The sequence below is a fragment of the Tachyglossus aculeatus genome, chromosome X4, assembly GCF_015852505.1.
Source record: "Tachyglossus aculeatus isolate mTacAcu1 chromosome X4, mTacAcu1.pri, whole genome shotgun sequence".
NCBI lineage: Eukaryota > Metazoa > Chordata > Mammalia > Monotremata > Tachyglossidae > Tachyglossus > Tachyglossus aculeatus.
The window spans coordinates 61,048,400-61,058,931 of NC_052098.1; the positions used below are offsets into that span (position 1 = coordinate 61,048,400).

At 43.1% G+C, this 10,532-nt stretch overlaps 1 non-coding gene across 1 annotated transcript; it reads right to left on the reverse strand.

Annotated features, from left to right (window-relative positions):
- Positions 1-3,280: 3,280 nt before the first annotated feature.
- Positions 3,281-3,418, reverse strand: LOC119948415. The gene has a single exon (XR_005456811.1). It is a non-coding gene; the product is annotated as a small nucleolar RNA SNORA7 (small nucleolar RNA).
- Between the last annotated feature and the right edge of the window lie 7,114 nt (positions 3,419-10,532).

Here is a 10,532-nt window from a genome sequence, read left to right on the forward strand (position 1 = left end):
ATGTGCCAAGCACTGTTCTAAGCTCTAGCACATAGTATTTGTTCCATCAGATAGTTTAAAAATGATTTCAGCTGTGTAGACCACAGGCAATTTTCTCGCTTTGATATATGTACGATGTTACTCATGATTACATTGTTTTCATTAAAATTGTTCTATTTTTCACAAATGACTCCTAGGATTATTGATCCGATGTTATATTTCTATTAGCATCAACCTGACAATCATCTCTAAAATCTGAATTAAAGCAGTGAATCTTTAAAGGAGACACAGACAAGTCATAATAAACCCCCAATGCATAGGAGGCATGGGAAAAGGTTAATGCCATGTATAACATCAACTACAGGTTTATTAGTGCTATTAATGACACATTTAGTTATTAGCATTCTGATATGAAATCGGAATTTGCTTTTTGGTCCATAATTCTTGACACTGCTGATGTTTCCAGTTTTGTTTCAATGAAACAAAAGGAGGATATTTTTAGAGTACTTGTTAAGCCCTTACTTTATGCCAAACACTGTACTAAACACTGGATTGATTACAAGACAATCAGGATAGACACAGTACCGGTCCCATATTGAGCTCACAGTCTGATGGGGGGGAAGTAGGATTTAAAATGGGTATTTTTATGTTTTTTGATGTGCAATTTCCAGATCAGCTGAAGTCCATATGGTGGGGATACAGACAAAGATTTTCTTTGTGTAATTGAATTGCTGGTCCAGGCTTCCAACTGGCCCAAGAGCAGAGGTGCCAACTTTTCATTTGGATTATGGGGGCTAAAAAGTGATTTTAGTGAGAATGAGAAATGGGAGGTGATTAGTTTCACAGAAATTATAAGTTAAAAAACCCCCACCATTTTCAGCCCTGATTAGAAACTCTCAGATCCCTCTTAGAGACCTGAAATGATCAAATCTGGGAGTCTAGCTCAGAAACCTTTGGGGGTAATTACTCCTGGCACTTCTGTAGCATCAACCCGATCCTGTCCCCAGGAAATTATCTGATCAGAATCTCACGCTCGTCTCTTCCAGTACCCTTTCCATCTTTAGAAAAGGAAAACTTACAAATCTTAAAATACTCCTTCTGTTCTGTCAGAAAGTAACAATTTTGTTGAACTCAGATACATATCCCCAAAGCACTTCATATAAGGCTAAATTCAAGTATTAGTCTCACACTTATTTAGTTGGGAGGAGGTCAAAATGAGAAAGATCAGAGATTCTGCAGTTTCCTGCCCTCCCCGTCCCCTCCTTCCCACAGTCTAACTAGTCCTTGATGTATATAAATACTGTTTTATAACTGCCTATGGCAGGTTCTACTCAGAAAGAGTGATACAGAGATACCCATAGAACTGGGAGGCTTCACAGTACCACCTCAGACATGGAGTTGTTTTGGGAAAGGGCTGGATTAGGATTAGCGCTGTCCCTGCTCCTTCATCATTGCATCACTCATCATGCATCTTCCCCTTCTGGCCTTGGCCCTACATGGTCGTCATCTTGGGAGGGTTCCCAGGCAGCTGCCATTTTAGGACAGCACCCAACAGTCGTCATCTCCTCGAGATACCATTTTTCTTTGCCCACTACCTGAAGTCAGCTTTATTTTTGGTGTCTTTTTCATTTGAGCCCAAATCTGTGCGCCCTCCCTTCCTAGGTGAGTCCTGCATTATCAGCTCTATTCTTTAAAAACGCAGGAAATTCAGAGGGAGGAGAAGAGATGGTAAGAGTGGTGCACATACTTTGAGGACCAAAAAGTGAAAATGTTCATCTCTTTCATTTTATCTTTATTCCCTGATCCAAGAACAAAACTCCACCAACACTGCTCTTCTCCCTCCAAACACAGACACCAACTCATTAGTATTTTCCTGGGAAGAAGCTGGGACCTCAAATATATTTGAGTTTAATAATAATAATGATGGTGTTTGTTAAACTCTTACTCTGTGCCAAGCACTGTTCTAAGCACTGGGGTAGATATAGTGTAATCAGTTTGTCCCACGTGGGGCTCACAGTCTTAGTCCCCATTTTACAGATGAGGTAACTGAGGCACAGAGAAGTTAAGTGGCTTGCCCAAGGTCACACAGCTGACAAGTGGCGGAGCCAGGAGTAGAACCCATGTCCTCCGACTCCCAAGCCGGTGCACTCTCCACTAAGCCACGCTGCTTCTCTCTATACTGATGCTTTAGGGCATCTGGTTTTTAATTGGTTAATTTCCATGTACAGAACTGCTTCTGTTGTTTGACCTTCAAATGTCGAGCTTTCTGGGACAAGTCAGGTGTAAGCTGGTTTTACAAAGCACTCACTGGAATGCTATTTCATGCGTTATGGCCCTTAAAAGATTAATTAATTGAGTAACGAAGTTTGAATGGGTGTGCTGTCATTTATGAGATATATGCTTCACCCTTAAGTTATAGGTCTAAAAGATTCTCATATTTTGAGAGATCCTGCGGCTTTGGGTAGATGCCACTATTCATGGAACTATCCGTAATTAGCTATCTAAATGGAAAGAGCTATTTGAAACACAGGAGCTAGATGCACAATCCATCACTCGCCAGTGTCTGGGGGGGAAAGAAGGAAATATAGGCCATTATGAGGTCAGATCAATAGTCCATCCAGCCTAATACTCTGTCCTTGACAGTGGCAATGGGATGCCTGGAGAAAGCACTTGATGGCTGCCCTCTTTGACATTTATTCTAATGTCTACCATCTAACATTCAGGAACAGAGTTGGTATCTTAGACTATCAGATGAAGGACAGCTCAGTGTTAGGTGCTGTACACACCTCCTTTTGCTATATCATTCACTCAACAGAACAACACCCTCTCTGTCCCCACTTGATCTGTACAAGTATTGAAGGCCAATATGTAAAGATTGTGGAAATACCACACTAGATTAGGTGGCTATTTCTTGGGGTTCTTCCTGTATTTATTTCTTTGGTTGAGGGGAGGGAGAGACCTCCTGGCCAAAGATAGTATTAAGTTGGGTGACTGTGATGGTCACTCCAACTAGCCCCCAAACTCAGGAGGAGAAGAGGAACCCAGGAGATACTCCTAAGTGCCCCACCCTGTTTCATCTTATCTTATGCTGTCGAGTCGTCTCCGACCCACAGTGACGCCATGGACGCATCTCTCCCAAAACGCCCCACCTCCATCTGCAATCGTTCTGGTAGTGGATCCATAGAGTTTTCTTGCTAAAAATATGGAAGTGGTTTACCATTGCCTCCTTCCATGTAATAAACCTGTGTCTCTGCCCTCGACTCTCTTCCATGCTGCTGCTGCCCAGCGTGGGTGAGTTTTGACTTGTATCATATTGCCTTCCACTCGCTAGCCACTGCCCAAGCTAGGAATGGAATGGGTAGCCCTCTGCTTGACTCTCCCTCCCATAGTCAAGACTGGTGGAGTACTGGAAACTCTCCAGGTGCGACCCTGAGAGGGGGCCCCACCCTGAGGGAAGTTCAGTTGAACATTCACTAATACCTTAACTGGTAGTAACTTGGAATCTAGCCAATCAGAGGGAAGGATTGGGAAAGATGAAAAGGGACTAAGGTAGTTGGAGAGGAAGCCCCTCAACCATTTTGGGGGGAAAAGTCTGAGCCATGACCCTTCTAGACTGTGAGCCTGTTTTTGAGTAGGGACCGTCTCTATATGTTGCCAACTTGTACTTCCCAAGTGCTTAGTACAGTGCGCTGCACACAATAAGTGCTCAAAAAATGTGATTGAATGAATGAATGATCCTGGGAGGGTAGGACCCACCAGAGGCTAATGGGGTACCAGGTGATCATAAAGGAATTCCAGGGCCTATTCTGGCCAGGATTAAGGACTGAGAACCCCCAGAAACATCACAGTAACATTCTGTTTGAAGTGTCAGCACAGAGGTAATTGTCTACTTGAGGGGTAGGTGATGGGTCTTGAGAGGTGGACCTGTATACAGAGGGGCTCTCTGAGACCTTTTTGGACCTAGACCCAGATCCCAATAATAATAATTGTAGTATTTGCTAAGTGCTTACAATGTGCCAAGCACCTCACCTAGGACATTTCTTCAGACAATGCTGCATCCCAGCTGAAAGTCAATTGTAGAGGATAGACCAGTGTGCCATATTGCTATAAAAAATGGGATGGATCTCTTTGAGCAAAAACTTCATAAGGAACAAGCCCAGGTGCTGCAAACTGTAAATATAACAACACAACAAGGGGCAACCTAGTTTGTCCACAATGTGGCCTAAATTGTGGGTCCCCATTGGCTTTTTCAGCCACACACATACCCATGGGTGAATTTCACCCAGTGGTCTCTTCTTTGAATATGAAGGACAACTCCATATAAAATTATGTCTTAGGGTAAGGGTTAGACTTCAGATGTAGGGTTAGGTTTGACCTTTAGACCTGTTTTTTGATTATTTATTATATGGCTGGAAAGCGCTAGAATCTGGGACACCTAAATTCCAGTTTCGAAACTATTATTACTCATTGCCATTCCTCATGGAGGATCTTTTTGCCTATTTGTTTTTATTCTTTTTCTTCATTTGTTTGAAAATGGATAATATTGTCAATATCTAAGAAAGCTGGTACAGCTTTAGAGAAGTTTAAAAAGTGGAAAGCACTTTGAGTGGCAAGTGGTTTTACCAATACAAATTCCTCAATAAAAGGAAGCTGAATGCTCAGAGAGATTTGTTTGAGTGACATATAGAGCACCTGAAGAAAGAGATTACACAACTTGATTAGTTTGCACAATATTCACAGTCATGTGTACACATTGTATGAAGCAGGAATTTACTGGATAATTAGGAAACTACTTAGAAATTTTACATTACTAAAGCTTCATCTTTGCAGTTCCTTTTAGCTCAAACTGTGGTGACATTTTACTGCAAATAAGGAGGTGGAGGGTGTATATTGGGCAAGTGTATTCTTGAAAACAGTTTTTTTCTAGTGTAGAATTCCTTTTGTCCCCTGTTCCTGAATGGGACAAACTTTTTTTATGACATGTGTTAAGTGCTTACTATATGTCAAGCACCGTTTTAAGAGCTGAGGTAGATACAAGTCAGTCAAGTCGGACACAGTCTCTGAGCCACATGTGGGGCTCACAGTCTAAGTAGGAGGAAGAACAGAGTTTGAATCCCCATTTTGCAGATGAGAAAATTGAGGACCAGAGAAGTGAACTGACTTGCTCTTCAGGCAAATGGCAGAGCCAGGATTAGAACCCAGGTCCTCTGACCCCCAGGCCTGGGCCCTTTCCATGCTGCTTCACACTCAACAGGCTAGCCTCATCAAAATAGGATCATTTTGTTTGAATTCATTCATTCATTCATCCATTCAATCGTATTTATTGAGCGCTTACTGTGTGCAGAGCACTGTACTAAGCGCTTGGGAAGTACAAGTCGGCAACATATAAATCCAGACCAGCTCCAAGCCAGTGCAGGATCAGAGCATTAGCACACCAGCTGGACTGCCTAAGAGAGGCTCAGGCTAGGACACTCCTTCAGCCCATAGTTCTCCAAAGTTCAGGTGCCTCAGCTCAAGCTTTCCTTCGCTTAGATTGGGAATTTGGGGGAAGACAGGGATTGTGCCTCAACTGTTTATCTTGCATTTATCCCAGTTAGCCTAGGGATCGGCATACAGTATGTGTTTAATAAATACCATAGATACTAATAATAAGGAGGAAAAGCGGAAAAAGGGAGAAAGGGGTACTGGGGAGAAAAGTGTGCATGGGCATGTACATGAATATAGGTATGTTTGTGAAAGATTGGGAGTTCAGACCTGGCAGTTAGTGTGGAAATGAGTGACCTGCAAGCTGAAGGTTTAAGGAAATGAGCTGAAACATTCCAGAATGGAAGACCTTACACAGACCATAGACAGGGCTACCCAAAAGTAGCATGATTAAAATGCCAAGAATTCTTTTCATCAAGCAGAGCAGTATATGTTTCAGAGATGACTGATACGTAGATTCCGATTGTGCATACCAGGTGTGGGGCACCGGGGGAAGCTGGAAGAATGGTCCAGAAGCATGGAGAGAGCCAGGTTGAGGAGTAGAATCAAGGCAGGGGAGTAGTAAATGCAATGGGATATGGTTTCCAAGAGGGAAAACAGCACAGGAAACAAAAAAGGGGGCTCCTGCTTCACTTTCTGTTCTCAACCAGTGGGTCCCTTAACCCAGCTGTTTTGAGGGATGGTGATTTGGGTGCTAGTGTTGGAGTCTCTATGGATTTGTCTACATGTAAGAGAGTTTCCAGTACTCTACCAGTCTCAACTATGGGAGGGAGAGTCAAGCAGAGGCATATCCACCCATTCCTAGCTTCGGCAGTGGCTAGTGGGAAGCAATCTGCAACAAACTCACCTGTGCTGGGCAGCAGCGGCTTGGGAGAGAGTCGAGGGCGGAGACTCTAGTTTACTGCGTGGAAGAAGACATTGGTAAACCACTTCTATATTTTGACCAAGAAAACTCTATGGATACACTACCAGAACGATTGCAGATCGAGGTGGGATGTTCTGGGAGGGATGTGTCATGACTTCGCTATGGGTCAGAGACAACTTGATAGCATAAGACAAGACAAGGCTTGTAAGAGGCCCATTGTGGTTGGGGTATGTTAAGTTCAACCTTCCCAGGTTGTGCCCATCCAACAAGTGCCCTTGGCACTTTGGTTTACCCACCCCAGTCTTTATTCATATTCTCAACTTAGATTGGTTAACTCCTATTTATTCATCCAGTTTTCTCCTATATCCTTATCAGTAGCTATAGTATTTGTGAATGGCTTATCTGTCTCCCCTGTCAGACTGTAAGCTCCTTGAAGGCAGGGTCTGTGTTGCTTGTAGAATTGCAATTAATATGGTACTTGCTAAAAACTTACTATGTGTCAAGCACTGTTCTAAGCACTGGAGTGGATACATGATAGTCAGGTGGGTCCCAGTCCCTGTCCCACACGGGGATCACAGTCTAAGGTCTTTCTCCCCCTCTAGCCTGTAAGCTCCTTGTGGGGAGGGAATGTGTCTGTTAATTGTTATAATGTACTCTCCCAAGTGCTTAGTACAGTGCTCTGCACACAGTAAATGCCCAATAAATATGATTGACTGGTATTCTTCTGGCTTTGCTCTACTCTGCTGTGCTTCTGCTTGATTTTGTTCCACCATGGAAAAGGAAAACCAAGGGTCCAGATGTAGACTAGTTTTTCCCTGAAGCAGAACGGGAGCAGCAGGCCTGAGAGTCAGAGTACCTGCGTTCTAATCCAAGCCCTGCCATGTACCTGTTGTGTAACCTTGGGCAAGTCACTTAAATTCTTTGTGCCTCAGTTTCCTCATCTGTAAAACGGGGATTCAATGCCTCTTTTCCCTTCTACTTACTGTGAGCCCCATGTAGGACCTAATTATCTCATATCTGCCCCAGCATTTAGTATAGTGCTTGGCACACAGCAAGGGCTTCACAAATACCATTATTATTATTGTAATTAAGGTAAGGAAACCTTTGGTGAGCTGCTGGCAAAACTCAGAACTCTCCTCTTCCCAACAGGGAGCTTTCCCTTGAAAACATTTCTTTATCTTAATAACTGGTGGGCCGGTGACTAATGAATATTCCAAAGGTCAGAAGGACACACACTTTAGAACACTGACAGTCGGTTGTTTAATAAAATTCACCAAGAAACAGGATTTTTAGCCAAACCAGCACACAAAAATAGTGGTAATAAAGCAAAAAAGATTATGGAGGTCATTTATCATGCTCTATTCCTTACTTCTTACATTTCCCAGAGCACAAAGGAATGTACCACATCATGTGGTAAAATTAAAATGTGAAAGCACATCTAATAGCTGTGTTGCAAAATCTTACCTGGAATCCATTTCTAGGACTTGACCCTTTTCTTAGATAAGCCAGGGAGCAGCATGCTGCATTTTGTCTTGCAAAATGAGTCTGTACATGCATAACAAAATTCAAGCTTCAAAAGATGTGTAGAAATGCATGCATAGAAATGTATAGAAATGAGAAGCAGCATGGCCTATTGCAGAGAGCTCGGGACTGGGAGTCAGAGGACCTGGCTTCTAATCCCAGCTCCACCACGTGTCTTCCATGTGACCTTGGGCAAGTCATTTAACTTCTCTGTGCCTCAGTTACCTGACCTGTAAAATGGGGATTAAGACCGTGAGCCCTATGTGGGACATGACCTATGTCTGACCTGATTATTTTGTATCCACCCCTTAGTAATTGCTTAACAGATACCATTTAAAAAAATGAACCTTCCACACACGCACTGAGACCCAGGAAACAGAAGAAGGGTGAGACACTAAGTATCCGGGTTCAAATGCAAGGGAAAATAATAATAACAATAATGATGGCATTTATTAAGCACTTACTATGTGCAAAGCACAGTTCTAAGTGCTGTAAAAATAATAATGATGGTATTTGTTAAGCGCTTACTATGTGCCAAGCACTGTTCTAAGCACTGGGGGGATACAAGGTGATCAGGTTGCCCCACGTGGGGCTCACAGTCTTAATCCCCATTTTACAGATGAGGTAACTGAAGCATAGAGAAGTTAAGTGACTTGCCCGAAGTCACACAGCTGACAATTGGCGGAGCCGGGATTTGAACCCGTGACCTCCGACTCCAAAGCCTGGGCTCTCTCCACTGAGCCACGCTGCTTCTCTGGAAAAGGAATGACTGATGCTTTGCTGGAAGTCTAGTAGAGATTGCCAAACCTGAGGAGAAGATGAGTGAGAGCTTCTTTGGTAAACATACCCAATTTATCAGTTTGGGATCAGGATCTGGAGGGGATTGGAGACTTCAACATCTGAGAATATCACAGTCAGTAAAATAATGGTGGGATGGACATTGGCCTGCAGCCCACATACAGTGGTGAAGCTTGAGCTTCCTGGAGAAAGAACTGCCATTTTGGCACCACTCTCTTCCACATGCAGAGGCTGGGGCAGTCTGCAGGGCCAGAACCCACAGATGATCACACATCCATGTCTCTCGCCAAATAAAAATGGAATTCCCAATAAAGACTGCCTAGAAAAGAAACTCCAGCATAACTAGCTTCTTGATTTTTTTTTCTCTCCCTCTGTAGGTACGTAGCTGAGGCATTTGGAAAATGAATCTGTGTGTATCTACCTCTCCCATGGGGGTGTGTAGGGTTGGGGAGGGTGTGGATGGAAGGAGATGGCAGGGGAGCTCCATTTGGTTTAGGAACTGGAGAGGTGCAGCAAGGGTGGAGAGATCATAAGGTTCTCAGATTTAGGCCTGGAAAGTATCCAGGATAGAACCCCTTGTATTTAATTCCCCAGTTCCCTCTCCGGGCTCCTTTCTGAGCAGAAGAATGGGCAAAGGCCTTTCTGGGACTCTTCAAGAGCTGTTCTTCTCCTCGAATGACCAGCAATGATGGCACAAATGTGTATTTTGAGTATAATAAAAATAATAGCAATAATAATGACAATTATTTTTTAATCACTTACTATATGCCAAGCAATGTGCTAAGCACCGGGATAGATACAATACAGTCAGAGCAGACACAGTCCCTGTCTCATATGGGGCTCACAGTCTAAGTGGTAGGGAGAACCAGTATTTAATTCCCATTTGACAGATGACGACACTGAGGCAGAGAGAAGTTAAGTGACGTGTCCAAGGTCACACAGCAGGCAAGTGAGCCAGGATTAGATTCTGTTGTATTGTCCCAAGAAGTTACCAAAGTCTTTTACACTCAGTAGGTGTTCAATAAATACCAATGATCGACTGATTGATTGATCTTTATAATAATAATATTATTATTATTATCAGCATTACCTTTCCTCCAGATCCCTCTCCCATACCATCTAGCCAAACTGTTTGAAGGAAAAAGGATCCTTGTCAATCAATCGATCAGTGGTATTTACTGAGCGCTTATCACGTTCAGAGGACTGTACTAAGTGCTTTGGAGAATAAAGCACAACAGAGTTGGTAGACACCATCCCTGCTTACCAGAAGCCTGCTGTCTAGAAGGGGACATTAATTATTAAAATAAAATCGAGGATATGCACATACGTGCTGTGGGGATGAGGGTGAGGTGAATATCAAGTGCTTAAAGGGTACAGATCCAAGTGCATAGACATTGCAGAGGTGAAAGGGAGTAGGGGAAATGAGGTTTTAGGCTATATGATTTAAGTAAGGCTTCAAAGGTAGGTAGAGTGCACTCATGAAAGCTCTTAATACAGTGCTGTACACATAGTAAGTGCTCAATAAAGGTGATTGATTGATTGATTGATTGATTGAGAGTGGTATTCTGTTGTATATGAAGGAGGAGGATGTTCCAGGCCAGAAGGAATATATGCGTGAGGGATTGACGGTGAGACAGACAAGACTGAGGTAGTGAGTAGGTTGGCTCTAGAGGAGTAGAGTATGGGGGTTGGGCTGTAATAAGAAATCAGTGAGGTATGATAGGAGGGGGAGAATGGATTGAGTGCTTTAAAGTCAATGGTAAGGAGTTTCTGTTTGAAATGGAGGTGGACGTTCATTCATTCAATCGTATTTATTGAGCACTTACTGTGTGCAGAGCACTGTATTCAGCACTTGGAAAGTACGATACAGCAATAAAGAGAGACA